Consider the following 18,681-nt stretch of genomic DNA (forward strand, 5'->3'; position numbering starts at 1 on the left):
AACTCCGTTCGTTTCTCCGCACCATCAGCCATGAGAGAAGAGCTGCCGCACTGAATGCTTGGATTGTCTTGATCCTTAAGGACGCTTCCGATGCTCACTCGTTCTTGAGTCAAAATAACATTGAAATTTTAAGACACCTAACTAGACAGTTTATTAAGGCATCTAGGATTTCGAACAGCCTCATTCACGAGAGCGCGCATCCTATTTGTGCAGAGTTTGCATGTTCTCCCTGTGTCTGCGTGGGTTTCCTCCGAGAGCTCCGGTTTCCTCCCACAGTCCAAAAACATGCAGTCAGGTTAATTGAAGACACTGAATTGCCCTATAGGTGAATGGGTGTGTGTGTGTATGTGTGTGTATATGTGTGTCTGCCCTGCGATGGGCTGGCACCCCATCCAGGGTGTTACTGTGTGCAATGTGCCCGTTGAAAAGCTGGGATAGGCTCCAGCACCCCCCTTCCCCGCTACCCTAATTGTATAAGCGGTTAAGAAAGTGAGTGAGCAAACCAACTGCAGTCCTAAACAGGATTAAATTGACTTACACATGGCCAAAGTGTAGCTACACTACACACTACACAAAGGATAAATTGGCCAATTTTCAGTTTTGGCTTCACGTTTATGTAATAAATTGGTCAATTTGCTTAAAATGAATTCACAGATTGATTAGTTATTCCATATACTATTTCTATATACAAACAGGTACAATGCATTTGTATCTCTATTTTTTTTTTTTGGTAAGTGGACTTGCTCAGAGTGGCTTTGTAAGTTTGGCATCAGCAGTTTGGTGGGCTTGTGTCTGTGCGAGACATTAGGAACAGACGGTGGAGACAGTTCCGCCTCAGGCTGTCCACCGGCCTCTCTGTGCCACTCAATTAATTTCTGCAAGAGGATGCAAGTAAGATGCACAAAGTTAATGATCGATGCTTCATTCATATTACTCGCCAGCCATTTTTATCTTTTATATCTTTGTTTTCTCTGTACTTAAGGCCACATTGCTGAATGCTACAAAATGATATTCTCAATCTGCTGAGCGTGTGCCTCGTGGCTTTTTAAGTAACCGTTTAAAAATGGTTAGGACATACTTCGGTTTGAAGTTTATGTTATCTTTAATTACGTATTGAAATGGACAGGCTTATGTATTCACTTTAGTGGAGAACTTGACACACAATATCTGAGAATTATTCAATGCAGGCTTCAATAATTGACAGACTGTGTTGTTTTTTGTACTTTTTAGCCAGAGGCCAGCCAGCTGTTATTGTTTTTGTCTTGATTGCCGCCTTCCCTCTCACACCCCTTTATTCTGAATTGGCCTTCATCTTCATATTGCTGCCAACACGGTGGCTTCAGATGGGCTATTAATGGCTATGCTCTTTAACAGAGGAGGTCTGTAACTGCACTCTTCCATGTCAATGGTGTGTTATATGTGACCAGCAGATGGAGCTCTGAATCCACCCAACAATACAACCAAACACCAAAAACAGGGTGGAACATAAAGTGGAAAAGGAGTGACAATAACAGACACAGCTGCACATGTTAGCTAAATTAGGTTGACTGCCAATTAACAGCATGCATCTATGGAATAGTTTTGACAATTAGCTGTTAAGGTAACTAACAGAGTTCCATAAAGTCAAAATTTTGAGTGTTCGAAAGGCTGGAGCATTACCCACAAAAAAAAGAGGAATTATTTAATGCTTTAAGAGAAACAGTCCTAAAAGTCATGACGGCATATGTCATGGAAAAACCGCAAGCTGAAGAACAGAGACAGACACATTTTAAAGCAATTTACTTATCACCACCTAGGGCAGTTGAAGACTAGCGGTTAGGGTACTGGACTAGTAATTGAAAGGTCACTGGTTTAAGTCCCACCACTGTCAGGTTGCCACTGTTGGGACCTTGAGCAAGGCTCTTATCCCTCACTTGCTTAGATAATAAACTGTCACTACTGTAAGTCGCTTTGGATAAAAGCATCTGCTAAATGTAAAAAAAAAATAAAAATAAAAAAACACTTAGGTTCTAACAGGTTTTAGCAGATTTGTGTTCTTCGACAGTTGTTTACCTAAACTTGAGAAATGAAATGTTCACTTTGGAAGCACTTCTGTAAGTCGCTCTGGATAAGAGCGTCTGCTAAATGCTGAAAATGTAAATGTAAAAAAAATGTAAACCTCTAAATTACAGGCATAACAATGACAACCAAAGTGAATAAGCACTTCTATGAGTCAGATTAATCAAAAAATATGTTTTACATTGTATAATTCACAAAGCTTAAATGTTTGTTTGTTTATTAGGATTTTAACGTCATGTTTTACACTTTGGTTACATTCATGACAGGAACGGTAGTTACTCATTACACAAGATTCATCTGTTCACACAAGGCCATATCGAACACAGTCATGGACAATTTTGTATCTCCAATTCATCTCACTTGCTTGTCTTTGTACTGTGGGAGGAAACCAGAGCTCCCGGAGGAAACCCACACAGACACAGGGAGAACTTCATTTAGTAACATTTATTTATGCAATTTAGGTAGAAAATGTTATAATCATTCAAAGAGTGTAAAGGGTTTATTTAAAAGTCAAATAGGCACAATGTGCTATACATGTACACCAATCAGCCATAACATTAAAACCACCTCCTTGTTTCTACACTCACTGTCCATTTTATCAGCTCCACTTACCATATAGAAGCACTTTGTAGTTCTACAATTACTGACTGTAGTCCATCTGTTTTTCTACATATCTTTTTAGCCTGCTTTCACCCTGTTCTTCAATGGTCAGAACCCCCACAGGACCACCACAGAGCAGGTATTATTTGGGTGGTGGATCATTCTCAGCACTGCAGAGACACTGACGTGGTGGTGGTGTGTTAGTGTGTGTTGTGCTGGTATGAGTGGATAAGACACAGCAGCGCTGATGGAGTTTTTAAATACTGTGTCCACTCACTGTGCACTCTATTAGACGCTCCTACTTAGTTGGTCCACCTTGTAGATGTAAAGTCAGAGACGATCACTCATCTATTGCTGCTGTTTGAGTTAGACTTTCATCAGTGGTCTCAGGACGCTGCCCACAGGGTGCTGTTGGCTGTATATTTTTTGGTTGGTGGACTATTCTTAGTCCAGCAGGGACAGTGAGGTGTTTAAATAAGACACAGCAGCGCTGCTGGAGTTTTTACTTATACCAGCACAACACACACCAACACATCACCACCTAAATAATACCTGCTCTGTGGTGGTCCTGTGGGGGCCCTGACCATTAAAGAACAGTGTATAAGGGGGCTAACAAAGCATATGGACTACAGTCAGTTATTGTAGAACTACAAAGTGCTTCTATATGGTAAGTGGAGCTGATAAAATGGACAGTGAGTGTAAAAACAAGGAGGTGGTTTTAATGTTATGCCTGATCGGTGTAAGTAACATCAGTAAAACAAATAGCATAATAAACAAGTTTGCATTTGCTTCAAATTTTTCAAAAACAGTTGATCAGTTTTAAGAACACGAGAACTGCCATTTCTCCTTGAGGCTTACATACTTCTGGATGCCCACAGTTTGAAAGAAAAATGTTGTATTTATTAATTATTGCACTTATCCATTGCAGGTGTGGGCTTAATTGAGATTCAAACATCTGGAGTGTGCGACTCTGTGACCTTTTGATCAACACAGCCTGCAGTGTGGTAATACTTTCTTTGCTACGCTTGCACAACCAGCTTTATTAATACTTTATGGCAGAGAGAACTCTGTCCAAATGACTTCATCTCCTCCATTTTCTGATGTATCTGTATAATTTTTCACCTGAGCGTAATGAACTATGAATAATAACATTCAGTGCTATTCATTATGCTGCATGCTAACATAGCAGGTATGAGGTTCGGTGCTAAACTGAGATGTGCATACAATATAATCTGTGTAATCATCATATTCTATAGAAAAACAAAGCATACAAATACTGCTATTAACTAAGAAACTGCTATTAACTAAGAAACTGCTATTAACTAGTAAACTGAATCCCAGATCTCTAGATTCCTTTTACATGTTAACATTTTTTTGTATATGGTGCTGTGAAAAGTAAGTGCTGTTTTTCTGATTGATTCTGATTTAAGTTCTGTATATTGGTTACCTGGGAAAACACACACACACACACACACACACACACACACACACACACACACATACACAACAGTATTAAGATAAAAGCATTGCAGCTCTTGTTCATTTTGGCTTTGTCATTTCATTAGCTGTAACCTCAATGGCAGTAATACAAAGAAATCCCGAACAGTTTATATTAATCACTAACTATTGTTTGACTAATGATGATGTGAGCTAGGATACGTGTAAAAGAATTTAGTTGTACTTTACACCTGTATATGTATATATGACAAATAAAGGCATTCTATTCTATTCTATTCTATGTTGGGTTTTTGATTGGGTGTGAATACTATAGACAGAATTCCTTACAGAAAGATGGATTCAGGCAGAGATGTAAAAAGTATTTGCCCCCTTATGTGGTTTTTGCATTTTGCATCTCAGATCTTAGGACAGTACATTTTTCTAAAATAATTATTTTATTTATTGTAGAAAAAAATAATCCAACATCAGCTGGCCTTGTGTAAAAAAGTAATTGCACAACTTAAGAAGTTACTAAAGAACCCAGATGAACATCTTAAGAATTGTAGGCCTTGCTCAACTGAAAACAGATCAGTTTTCATTATTACACCATGAGAAAGACTGGGCAGAAATCCTTCTTACATTTGGCAGAAATGAACTACAACATTGTACAATACAAACAACATGTCAACAATTATACATGGCTGTAGGATTGTAGGATATGGGGCTACGTTATTGCTTTGGGTGCATGTGCATATGTGATTTTTAATAACTGAAAGAAAAATTATTTTTTCTTTTTACCAGAAAATCCTAAAGAAGTATATCATGTCATTAGACTTTCATGTACAGTGCAATCAGGTTATGTACAGGACAGAATCTAAAGCACAATTTACAATCCACCTTTAAACGGTTCAGTTACAACACTGTTAAGTGCACAACTGTTAAGTGCACATATTTGGGACAGTAGTAGCCTAGTGGGTAGAGCTTTAGGCTATCAATTGTAAGGTTGAGAGTTTGGATCCAGACTCTGCTATGCAGCCACTGTTGGGCCCTTGAGCAAGGCCCTTAACCCTCTCCAAACAAGCTGGGATATGCAAAAAAAAAAGAATTTCGTAGTACTGTACACCTCTATATGTATATATGAAATGTGTTAAGGAAATGTACATTAGTTTTACTATTAACATTAAATCCCTACCCCCCCCCCACAACAAAACAGCAGTCATACAGATGAACAGCTTTTTTTCATTTAAAAGCAGTATTAGCAGAATGATTACAAATAACAAAATAATTGTCAATTATTGTCTGATAAATGTAGTCAACTTAAAACTAAATGTAGAACTTATGTGTAAGGAAATACATTTCACTTTTGGTAGTCACAACTAGTCTTTCATAAGGAATCAAATTAATCAATTACAGCAGAGGTCCCCAACCTCTGCACCACGTTACGTTTTTTTTTTTTGCACCACGGAACGGTTTCATATAAGATACAATTTCACGGACCAGCAGGGACGGGAGGATTTAAAATAAAATAACTGTACTACTTACAATTGAGCTTTTTTTGCTGCAGTGAGAAGCTGCTTCCACCTAGGGGTTTGGATAAATGACCCACGGACCAGTACCGGTCCGTGGCCCGGTAGCTGGGGACCACTGAATTACAGACAGTGAGGGTAGTAAAAAATTTAAAAAATGTAATGCAAAATTAGATTGAAATTTGTAAAGGTTTTATTTATTCTTACTTAAGTCAGATTTAATTATGATCATTACATACGGTCATGATTATGCTTTCTTTAAAGTCCCTAAGAGTTGAGGAGTTATTGAAGGCCTGATTAGTAATACAAGTACTAACATATTTCCAGTACATGATTATATGCAGTGTAATGATGTTGTAGGTTTTTTATTGGTAATTTAATAACAGCATGTTTCACTTGTAAAATTATTTATTAAATCCTGCAGAATCTAACTTTGCATATAAATTTTCTTTTTCTTTTTTCTTAAGGTAAGCTTCTTTAAAAAAAGCACAAAGTCTTTTACTGTCTGGGAGTGTCTTGGGTTTCTGTCTGAGGTTTATCTAGTTTGCATTTGGCATAGTGTCAAAACCGCTGCTGTCTGTATGAATTAATTTGCCAGACATTTCATTTGCATCCACCAGATGCCAATCTTTAATTGATAGCAGTAAAAGTCTACCTGGATGATTCGTACTTTTGGATAGATGGCATCAAGTATTTAATATGTTTCTCTTTATTAGATATTTGGCAGGTCAGCTAAATGTTAAAAGCACGTCCACACTCGTTCAGACAATCTTTGTTTGCCAAACAAGGTAAGCCCTTATAAAACTGTAATCAATGCTGGCATAACATATGGCGCAGGCTTATAGCCTGTTCCGTGGAAAACAAATGGCTCGTTGCCGTCCCTCAAACTCAGTCCTAAAAACAGCAGCTCTTCTGGAGGCGGCATCACGTATATCATCCTACTTGTCTGTGTCAAAATAATCTTTTCCTACCATCCAAAATCTTTTAGAATTTACCCAGCAGTACCTGGTGCAAGAACAGGATGGATCATTGGGTTAATGGTGTTTCCTAGGGAACTGTGTGTAGGCACACAGCCTTCGTTGCTAATAGCCCTAAAATATCCCAATTAAAAGTGGAGACGGGGGACTATGTGTTTTCACTGGCCCATGCTCAGATTGTTGGCTGCTGCCAGCGAAAGGCAGGGTCTGGTTCTACTGCAATATGTTCCTTTTAGCATTCCATGTTCAGAGATGAGAGGTGAAGAACTGGATTCTTCAAGTGTTTTGTACCATATGCATGTCAGATAGGACACACAGATATGCACTCATACTTCAGGATTTTGTGCCTCTTGGACTTTTGTTGGGTTAACTGATAAACATGAGATTTTGTCTGTAATTGTGTCTCACACAGAGGGTATTTTGGTTGAATAATTAATGAATAAAGCACAGATTGTAATAGCTTAATTCATATTAAACTACTATGACCAATATGCTAATTAATTTGGTAGAACATTTTGTAATTTTAATAATCTAGGTTCAATTCCTACTATGAGTCTCTGTTTCTAAAAAGTTTAACATGTTCTTACCTGTTCTGCATTTTTCCTATAGGTACTCCAGCATCCCACCACCTCCAAAACATGTAGAGATTTAAATTACCCCCTAGTTGTAGCTAAGTGAATATGTGTTGCCTTGCAATTGATTGGCAGCCTGTCAAGGTATGTGTATGTATCCCTCGTGCTTAATATTTCTAAATGATACAAGATCCACTACAACTCAAACCAGAATAAAGCAGTTAGTGAAAATGAAGGAATGTGCATATTCTTAAAGCCTGGAGGTCGAGACAGCTGTGCCAACAATGCTGCTCCTGCTTGATGTGAGGGGGCTTTGGCGTGCTTGTTTATTATTTTCCCAGGTTAAACTTTCAGTTTAATTTAATTTTGTGTATGTATGATTTGTGTAAGTCTAATTCATTTAAATTATTCTCCAGGCCACCCAAGGAGGATGGAGGTCCCTGCTGAGTCTGGTTCCTCTCAAGGTTTCTTCCTGTAATTTCAAGGGAGTTTTTCCTTGCAACTGTCGCCCTTGGTTTGCTCAACAGGGGGTTTTGGTCTGTCGGTCCTGGATTCTATTCCTTTAAGACAATGTCAATGTCTATTGTAAAAAGCACTACACAAATAAACTTGACTTGATCCTAATACACGAGTGATAATATTAGTTCACATACTGTATTATGTTCTGCCAAACTTGAAGAATCCACATTAGGAAGTGAGAGAATGTGAACTAAAAGCTGCTGGAATAGTTAAAGGTTCTATTTTAATCAGATTATTATATGACTTTGCTACAACGTATAGATAATACATACATTTGTGTTGTTTAGTGGGGGTAAAGAGTCAAAAACATCAGTTTATTTAGATAAATACAACAAATCTACTAGTAATATGTGTAGCATGTTGTATATAATGCAGCTTGTGCAATTAACTACTTTTACCCATTAAAATACTGTATATAATAGTATAAAAATAAACAGCAAAGTATATACTACTCATAGATTAATACAAACCTTTATTTGTGTTTTATGATTTACTAATATTTAATACCTATACATTAAAAATCAATTTATCTGAATTTAATGTTTCACCATTGTATTAGTCTGGTCACGGTGGGTCTGTTCCCCGGACAGGACGTTGATTCATCGCAGGCCTTGGCCACCCCTTTTGAGCTTAGCAAATCATGTCTGTATGTGGACACCTGACTGGCCAATAGCACCACTTAGGCTAGTGTAATTTACCTCTAAGCTACTCCAACAGCCTTGTCAAATCGTTAGTTTAATCTGTTGTCTAATTACAAATGTTCAATGTTTGTTAATGGAACTACACCGATCAGCCATAACATTAAAACCACCTCCTGGTTTCTACACTCACTGTCCATTTTATCAGCTCCACTTACCATATAGAAGCACTTTGTAGTTCTACAATTACTGACTGTAGTCCATCTGTTTCTCTACATATCTTTTTAGCCTGCTTTCACCATGTTCTTCAATGGTCAGGACCCCCACAGGACCACCACAGAGCAGGTATTATTTGGGTGGTGGATCATTCTCAGCACTGCAGTGACAATGACGTGGTGGTGTGTTAGTGTGTGTTGTGCTGGTATGATGTAAAGTCAGAGACGATCGCTCATCTATTGCTGCTGTTTGAGTTGGTCATCTTCTAGACCTTCATCAGTGGTCTCAGGACGCTGCCCACGGGGTGTTGTTGGCTGGATAGTTTTTTGGTTGGTGGACTATTCTCAGTCCAGCAGTGACAGTAAGGTGTTTAAAAACTCCATCAGCACTGCTGTGTCTTATCCACTCATACCAGCACAACACACACTAACACACCACCACCATGTCAGTGTCACTTCAGTGCTGAGAATGATCCACCACCCAAATAATACCTGCTCTGTAGTGGTCCTGGGAGAGTCCTGACCATTGAAGAACAGCATGAAAGGGGGCTAACAAAGCATGCAGAGAAACAGATGGACTACAGTCAGTAATTGTAGAACTACAAAGTGCTACTATGTGGTAAGTGGAGCTGATAAAATGGACAGTGAGTGTAGAAACAAGGAGGTGGTTTTAATGTTATGGCTGATTGGTGTATGTTGCTTAGAAAGAGTAACAGTCATGTAAGATTGCAAGGTTATACAATGTACAGTGTATCACAAAAGTGAGTACACCCCTCACATTTCTGCAAATATTTTATTATATCTTTTCATGGGACAACACTATAGAAATAAAACTTGGATATAACTTAGAGTAGTCAGTGTACAACTTGTATAGCAGTGTAGATTTACTGTCTTCTGAAAATAACTCAACACACAGCCATTAATGTCTAAATGGCTGGCAACATAAGTGAGTACACCCCACAGTGAACATGTCCAAATTGTGCCCAAAGTGTCAATATTTTGTGTGACCACCATTATTATCCAGCACTGCCTTAACCCTCCTGGGCATGGAATTCTCCAGAGCTGCACAGGTCGCTACTGGAATCCTCTTCCACTCCTCCATGATGACATCACGGAGCTGGTGGATGTTAGACACCTTGAACTCCTCCACCTTCCACTTGAGGATGCGCCACAGGTGCTCAATTGGGTTTAGTCCATCACCTTTACCTTCAGCTTCCTCAGCAAGGCAGTTGTCATGTTGGAGGTTGTGTTTGGGGTCGTTATCCTGTTGGAAAACTGCCATGAGGCCCAGTTTTCGAAGGGAGGGGATCATGCTCTGTTTCAGAATGTCACAGTACATGTTGGAATTCATGTTTTCCTCAATGAACCGCAGCTCCCCAGTGCCAGCAACACTCATGCAGCCCAAGACCATGATGCTACCACCACCATGCTTGACTGTAGGCAAGATACAGTTGTCTTGGTACTTCTCACCAGGGCGCCGCCACACATGCTGGACACCATCTGAGCCAAACAAGTTTATCTTGGTCTCGTCAGACCACAGGGCATTCCAGTAATCCATGTTCTTGGACTGCTTGTCTTCAGCAAACTGTTTGCTGGCTTTCTTGTGCGTCAGCTTCCTTCTGGGATGATGACTATGCAGACCGAATTGATGCAGTGTGCGGCGTATTGTCTGAGCACTGACAGGCTGACCTCCCACGTCTTCAACCTCTGCAGCAATGCTGGCAGCACTCATGTGTCTATTTTTTAAAGCCAACCTCTGGATATGACGCCGAACAGGTGGACTCAACTTCTTTGGTCGACCCTGGCGAAGCCTGTTCCGAGTGGAACCTGTCCTGGAAAACCGCTGTATGACCTTGGCCACCATGCTGTAGCTCAGTTTCAGGGTGTTAGCAATCTTCTTATAGCCCAGGCCATCTTTGTGGAGAGCAACAATTCTATTTCTCACATCCTCAGAGAGTTCTTTGCCATGAGGTGCCATGTTGAATATCCAGTGGCCAGTATGAGAGAATTGTACCCAAAACACCAAATTTAACAGCCCTGCTCCCCATTTACACCTGGGACCTTGACACATGACACCAGGGAGGGACAACAACACATTTGGGCACAATTTGGACATGTTCACTGTGGGGTGTACTCACTTATGTTGCCAGCTATTTAGACATTAATGGCTGTGTGAGTTATTTTCAGAAGACAGTAAATCTACACTGCTATACAAGCTGTACACTGACTACTCTAAGTTATATCCAAGTTTCATGTCTATAGTGTTGTCCCATGAAAAGATATAATGAAATATTTGCAGAAATGTGAGGGGTGTACTCACTTTTGTGATACACTGTATATACAACACCTTGAATGTAATTTATCATTTAATTGTTTATTTTATTATACCAGTGTGAGATCGTTTTCATAATTTAATAAGGCAGAGCACTCAAACAACGTATCTTGTTATAAACTGACAATGCTGTTCACAATCACTCATGAACCCACAGTGAGTCTGATATGCTCCATACATGAGTGCATGATGTATTTAGGAAATTTGCATCCTTCAGTGGTGCATCTAGTCCCTTACAAGGTGTTTGTGTGTGTGTGTGTGTGTGTGTGTGTGTGAGAGAGAGTGAGAAGGAGAGAAAAAGAGAGAGAGAGAGGAAAGACCCCCCGCTGAGTAGCTTCACTACACTGACAGGTGCTTGAGAGAGACTGGGAGTGATTTACAGCCGTGTGCATCACTCTGCCAGACACATAGCAGTCCAATGAGGCCCATGTGAGTCCTGCATCATCCACCTGCCCTGAAGCATGGACAGCAGCAGCACCAGCACAGTCTGTTCATGTGGCATTTCAAATCAATTACTTATGTATCTTTAAACATTTTACTGGTTTGCATCATCAACTGAGTGTTGATTAAACTAATTAACAGATCTCTAGAGGTATCCTTAGTAAAACACACTTGTGTTGCTTGCATATGTGCAGCCTTCACAATTGGTATGCATAAATGAGACACGGGCCTATAATTGCTGGGTACATCTTGCACCATAAGCTATTTTTATTACAGCATGTCCAAGTATTGTTTTTATTACACGGATACAAAATTATATTTGCGCCTGACTGACTGGTAGGTGTGTATTAATTTGTTTGCTATAAATTGGATCTGATAAAAGGTTTAATGAGTTATATACAGAGCCTATGGAAAATCTTTCACCCCATTTGAAATAGTCAGCTTTTCCTAGCTAACAGTCTGAAATCAAATACAGAAATATGTTTCTCCAGGTTATCTACACATTTGTAGAGCCAACTTTGCTTTTCTACCAGCTTTGTACACCTAGACTGGGGAATACACCGACAAGGAAAAACATTATGACCACTGACAGGTGAAGTGAATAACACTGATTATCTCTTCATCATGGCACCTGTTAGTGGGTGGGATATATTAGGCAGCAAGTGAACATTTTATCCTCAAAATTGATGTGTTAGAAGCAGGAAAAATGGGCAAGCATAAGGATTTGAGCCAGTTTGACAAGGGCCAAATTGTGATGGCTAGACGACTGGGTCAGAGCATCTCCAAAACTGCAGGTCTTGTGGGGTGTTCCTGGTCTGCAGTGGTCACTATCTATCAAAAGTGGTCCAAGTAAGGAACAGCGGTAAACCAGCGACAGGGTCATGGGCGTCCAAGGCTCATTGATGCACGTGGGGAGCGAAGGCTGGTCCATGTGGTCCGATCCAACAGACGGGCTACTGTAGCTCAAATTGCTGAAGAAGTTAATGCTGGTTCTGATAAAAAGATGTCAGAATACACAGTGGATCACAGTTGCAGGGCTGTTTTGGCAGCAAAAGGGGGACCAACACAATATGAGGAAGGTGGTCATAATGTTATGCCTGATCAGTGTATTTTCCCATTCATCCTTGCAGAGTCGTTCAAGTTCAGTCAAATCTTGTTGTGACCGGCACTGCCCTCTTCAAGTCCATCCACAGATTTTCTATTTAATTTAAGGTCAGGGCTCTGAATTGGCCATTTAAGGACATTAACCTTCCAATCTTTAAGCTACTGCTTAGGTTGTTCTTGGTGGTGTGTTAAGGGTTGTTGCCATGCTGAAGATGAATCTCCTGCCAATCTTCAGCTGTCTAGCAGAGGGCTACATGTTTTTCTTAAGAATTTGTGTGTACTTGGCAGCATCCATTATCCCTTCAACCCGGCCCACTTTCTAGAAAACCACTCCCATAAAATAATGTTGCTGCCACTGTCCTTGTTGGTAGGTATGATGTATTTTGATGATGTGCTGTGTTTGGTTTACTCCAAACATACCGCTTGGAGTTCAGTCCAAAAGTTAAATCTTGGTCTTATCTGACCATAAAACCTTTTGCCACTTCTAAATCTTCTTTCAGCATTCTATCTTGCCATGCAGCTATACAGACCAGCTGTGTGTAAAGCTTGTGAGCTTTGACCGAACAGTCTCAGCCATACAGACAAGTCCAAAGTTGCCACTGTCCTCTTGGTAGCTTCCATAATCAACATTCTTCTGGCTCAGTTATACAGTTTGGAGGGATGGCCCAATCTTGGCAAGGTGTGAGTGGTGGCATACACTTTCACTCCGATAATGCTGTGAACAGTTAAAGCCACTGAAATCTTTTTGTATCCCTCTCCTAACTCATGCCTTTCCACAACTATCAGAAACCCACAGTGAACTGTTGGGTTATCATGCACTACTAGTAGTGGAATGCTCAAGGAACAGCTGTTTCTATTCTGAAGTAATTAAAATCCTTCTAATTGATGTTAGGTGGTGACCACTTAGACTGATGCGTGATCTGGTGTGTGATCTGGAAAGTTCTGTCCAAACATCTGAGTCTCTCGCTGTCTTCAGAAGACGATTAAAAACCTTAATCACCTCTTTACTAAGCACTTAAGCTGACATGTACATACTAATGCTCGTATTTATTTCTTGCATTAAATAAAAAATAAATAAATAAACCCTTTGGTTCTAACAGGGTTTTAGCAGATTTGTATTCTTGAACTGTTGTCTACTTAAACTAGAGTAAGGTAATGTTTACTATGGACGCACCTCTGTATGTTGCTCTGGATAAGAACGTCTGCTAAATGCGAAAAATGTGACACTGCAAATATACATGATTGGTTGTACCTGAGCAAGTTTATAATGGTTACTCCAAGAGGCTGGTTACTTATCCAAACCAGGTATTTTACTAATTAAATTATAATAATTTGTCTGTTTTTTTAAAAGCTGTTTTTTCACATTGATGATGAGGGATATAATGTGTATATAGCGATTCCAAAGGAAACACTGGTTAAGGCAGCAATCAATGGAATGTTGTATTCCGATAAGAGAACACGAATAGGCAGAGAGAGGTTCCTCATTAAATTGCTCCTTTATTACAGTGTTCCTTGAAGGATGGACATGGTTGCCATAACATAGCTGTATACTGATGTTCAAAGGCTACATATGTTACATAGGCTATGCACAGATGCTGTGGTTAAATGCTGTGTTCTGATGCTGGGTACATAGGCTGTTTTAAATATTCTGGGTTCAAAAGCTGTGATAAATAAGCTGGGTTCATCAACTGTGGTAATTAAGCTGGGTTCATAAGCTGTGTTTCAAAGGTTTGCCATTACTGCTTCCTTGGGCACTCTAAGCTTCACCATATCTGTGCGTCGGAGCTGTGGAGTGGCATATCTTGGTACACTATTAACTGTGCAAACTGAGACTTTTAAGCACTTTGGGTCATTGTATACACAATTCTACATTGTTTCTGACTGGGCTCATGCAGCCACACGAATTTGCAGGATTTATAATGATAATGAAATTGAGTTGTTCAAAAAGTAGCGTCTGTCAAGACGAGGACCTACACTATACAGCCTTGTTGACTTGTTAGAGATGCTATTCCAAAACCATGGGCGTTGATATAGAGGTTTTTGCAGCGATTTATTTTCATTTCTATGGTATAATGTGACAAAAGGCAAGGATTTTGATAGGCCATGGTGATTTACTTTATCACCCAATGCTGCCATATGTGGCTATGTAACCAAGAGCAAACATTGCAGCAAGTATTAATCAGTCAGTCATGTGGCATATTAGCTTATGAGCTTCTTTAAAATATAATGTTTCTGATACATTGACCAACCTTTTGAATAAATGCTCATTGATCATTAGATGACATGAAATCTACAAACCCCATTCATGAAAAAGTTGGGACATTTTGTAAAATGCAATAAAAATAAGAATCTGTGATTCACTTGATGCTTTATTTAACTGATAGAAGTACAAAGAAAATGTACAAGTGTAGAATTTAAAGCCACACACTCATATGTGGGAAAGGCATTTTACCACTTTGTTGCATCACCTTTTCTTTTAATTACACTTTTGAATCATTTGGGAGCTGAGGAGACTAGTTGTTGCAGTTTTGCAAGTGAATTTTTTGTCCATTCCTGCTTGATATAAGACTTCAGCTGCTCAACAGTCCGTGGATGCTGTTGTCTGATTCTCCAGTCAAGCATTCACGCTCTGTTTCTATGAAGCCGCTGCTGTTGTTGTGCATGCAGAACGAGGCCTGTAATAACCAGGGACTGGAAAAAGATTTTGCCTGGATGGCAGCGTGTGTCTCTCTAAAATCCCAATACACACCTTTGTCTTACCTTCACTCATATACAAGTCACTCATATGCAAGTCACCCATGTTGTGGGCACTACTGCTCCGCCACACCAGGACAGATGTTGAATTTTGAATCTTTTTATTGATAACAGTCTGGCAATAAGAACTTGATGATGCTTGCAAAGACTAAACATTTAATCCTTCTTTTATACCAAATCAGGATGGCACAGTGGCTCGGTGGGTATCACTGTCGTCTTACAGCAAGAAGGTCCTGGGTTCGATTCCCAGGTGGAGCGGTCCGGGTCCTATCTGTGTGAAGTTTGCATGTTCTCCCCAGCTCAGTGTGGGTTTCTTCCGGGAGCTCGTGCAAGTGAGGTGAATTGGAGATACAAACTTGTCCATGACTGTGTTTGACATTGAACCTGAACTGATGAATCTTGTGTGATTACCTGTCCTGATATAAATGTAACCAAAGTGTGTGAAACATAAAGATAAATTCTAATAAATACATATATAAAAATCACGATACCTGTTACTGTTGTTTTATTAATTGTTTTTAATATTTACAAAATATAATCAAGCTAGTCAGCCAAAATACATTCATTTTGTTGCACGTTGGTCAGTTAAATAAAGGCTCAAGAGAAAATTTTACAAAATAAAATGAGGTTTGAATTGTTGAGCCACATAAATCATGTAAGTCAGAAGAGTGGGGCAGTCTGTCCTTTACTGCTTTATGGTTTACATTAATTTTTCATTAATGTAGTTTTCATGTAATTTGCACTCATTATCCAGTATAAAAAAGTTTAGATTATTACATTGATTTTGTTGGTGAAATATTAATTAAGATATAACAACTGACCCTTTTACAAACGTAAGGGCACCAATCAAACAGATGTAAGGAAGAATTTTCTCCTTCAGTAGATGGCGCTGTACTGTAGAACTATTTTAATAAATGTTTATACTCTATATTTATGTACATCTCTAAATAAGGACTTTAACCCTGAAATAAAGATAGAATAATATTAATTTAAGTCAAATTATGAATGTGAATTTTCCCAGAAGTGGCCATTCTACCAAATCGCCAACAAGAGTGCATAAATAATATATTCAGGAAGAATTTGTGATTCCAACAATATAAAGACTTGGCAAAAATGGTATAAATAGGAGAGTTACAAGGCAAAAGCCACCACGAACAACAAAGAGGTTGGTCTCACAATTACATAAAACATAATATCCTGTGGATTCACGAATTAAAAGTCCAGACTGACTTTAGCTGATAGTAATGTGGCTGTAATTTCTAAGGTAAATCTCTAAGGTTCCAGTGAGCACAGACCCACCCTAACTAGACAGCTAAATATTGAGGAAATGTTGCCTGTTTTTGATAAATCTTGATTTCTTTCCTGCAGCATGCAAATGGTAGGGTCAGAATTTGGCATCATGTATCTATGAACCCATTCTGCCTAATGTCAGTGGTTTAGGCTTTTGGTTTAATTTGTAATTTTGTGCATCTGTTATGACAAATATTTATCCATCTTATGTTTGTTTGTTTGTTTATTAGGATTTTAACATCATGTTTTACACTTTGGTTACATTAATAACAGAACAGGAACGGTAGTTACTCATTACACAAGATTCATCAGTTCACAAGTTTAATGTCAAACACAGTCATGGACAATTTTGTATTTCCAGTTCACCTCACTTGCATGTCTTTGGACTGTGGGAGGGCACTGGAGCACCCAGAGGAAACCCATGCAGACACCGGGAGAACATGCAAACTCCACACAGAAAGGACCCGGACTGCCCTACCTGGGGAATGAACCCAGGACCTCCTTGCTGTGAGGCAACAGTGCTACCCACTTAGCCACCGTGCCGCCCTATCCATCTTATAATGATATATTGTGGCATGATAGAAGTATAACAATGCAGTATTTTAAACAAGGCAGTATTAATGTAAACATATTTCTGCTATTGTTTTATTAGATTGTTACATGTTAGAAAGCTCCTTTTAAAGTGAAAATACCACTCAAGATAAGCATCTTAAATGTATTATATATATTTTTTTAATTTGAATAATGATCTAAATCAAATTTGCTGTTTGGAGAACTCAGTTCTCAGTGTCTGTATATAATTATAATTAAATCTAAAAGCCTTTTGATCTCTATTAAGCAATAAGAATCAACAGAACATGTTTGAGTTAGCCAGAAAGAGCACAGTCAAGGAATCCAACAATATAGAAACAACTGAGCATAAATTTCTTTGGCTTTTTGTATAAAGAAAACTTATTTCAGTGCTACTGGAAGGTTATATATTGAAATGTAGAGTACATATAAGTGCCTTCATTTTTGTTTGTGGAATGTTTTAACAGCAGATATTCTTTTTAAGCAGCTTTACAGAGATTTGGGTCTAGACCCCTAATGAGCAAGCCGAGGGCAAAAATGACAAGAAAAAAAAAAACAGATGGCATAAAAACGAAGTCATCAGAGATATCAGGCTCAAAAGGCAGAACCATTCTCCTCCAAGCAACTATTAAATTCAGCATCGTATCATGCTGTAGAAGCAAGTATACAACTCAATAGAGATTAATGAAGATTAATAATACTGTTTCCTGATGGAGGCCTAAAATAGCCATTTAACAAAAGTACTGTGGAAGTAATTATCTAAGGTTAAATTATCATGAAGCTAACATACTGTTGAACCTTTCTCTTTACACAAGGGCTCATGCAAAATAACATGTCAGATGTAAGAGGTATAGTGATCTCTTATATACCTAACAGTTGGCACACACAACCTAAAAGTTTGCACACACTGTCTATTGCACCCTATTCATGTAACCCATGTTGAAATTACACTGATAAGCCATAACATTAAACCCACCTCCTTGTTTCTACACTCATTGTCTATTTTATCAGCTCCACTTACCATATGGAAGCACTTTGTAGTTCTACAATTACTGACTGTAGTCCATCTGTTTCTTTACATACTTTTTAATCTGTTTTACTCTGTGCTTCAATGGTCAGGACCACCACAGAGCAGGTATTATTTGGGTGGTGGATCATTCTCAGCACTGCAGTGACAATGACATGGTGGTGGTGTGTTAGTGAGTTTTTAAATACAGTGTCCACTTACTGTCCACTCTATTAGACACTCCTACCTAGTTGGTCCACCTTGTAGATGTAAAGTCAGAGATGATCTCTCATCTATTGCTGCTGTTTGAGTTGGTCATCTTCTAGACCTTCATCAGTGGTCACAGGACGCTGCCCACGGGGCGCTGTTGGCTGGATATTTTTGGTTGGTGGACTATTCTCAGTCCAGCAGTGACAGTGAGGTGTTTAAAAACTCTATCAGCATTGCTGTGTCTGATCCACTCATACCAGCACAACACACACTAACACACCACCACCATGTCAGTGTCACTGCAGTGCTGAGAATGATCCACCACCTAAATAATACCTGCTCTGTGGGGGTCCTGACAGCATTAAAGAACAGCATTAAAGGTGACTAACAAATCATGTAGAGAAACAGATGGACTACAGTCAGTAATTGTAG

This window comes from Trichomycterus rosablanca, chromosome 3, assembly GCF_030014385.1.
Source record: "Trichomycterus rosablanca isolate fTriRos1 chromosome 3, fTriRos1.hap1, whole genome shotgun sequence".
In the NCBI taxonomy this organism is placed as follows: domain Eukaryota; kingdom Metazoa; phylum Chordata; class Actinopteri; order Siluriformes; family Trichomycteridae; genus Trichomycterus; species Trichomycterus rosablanca.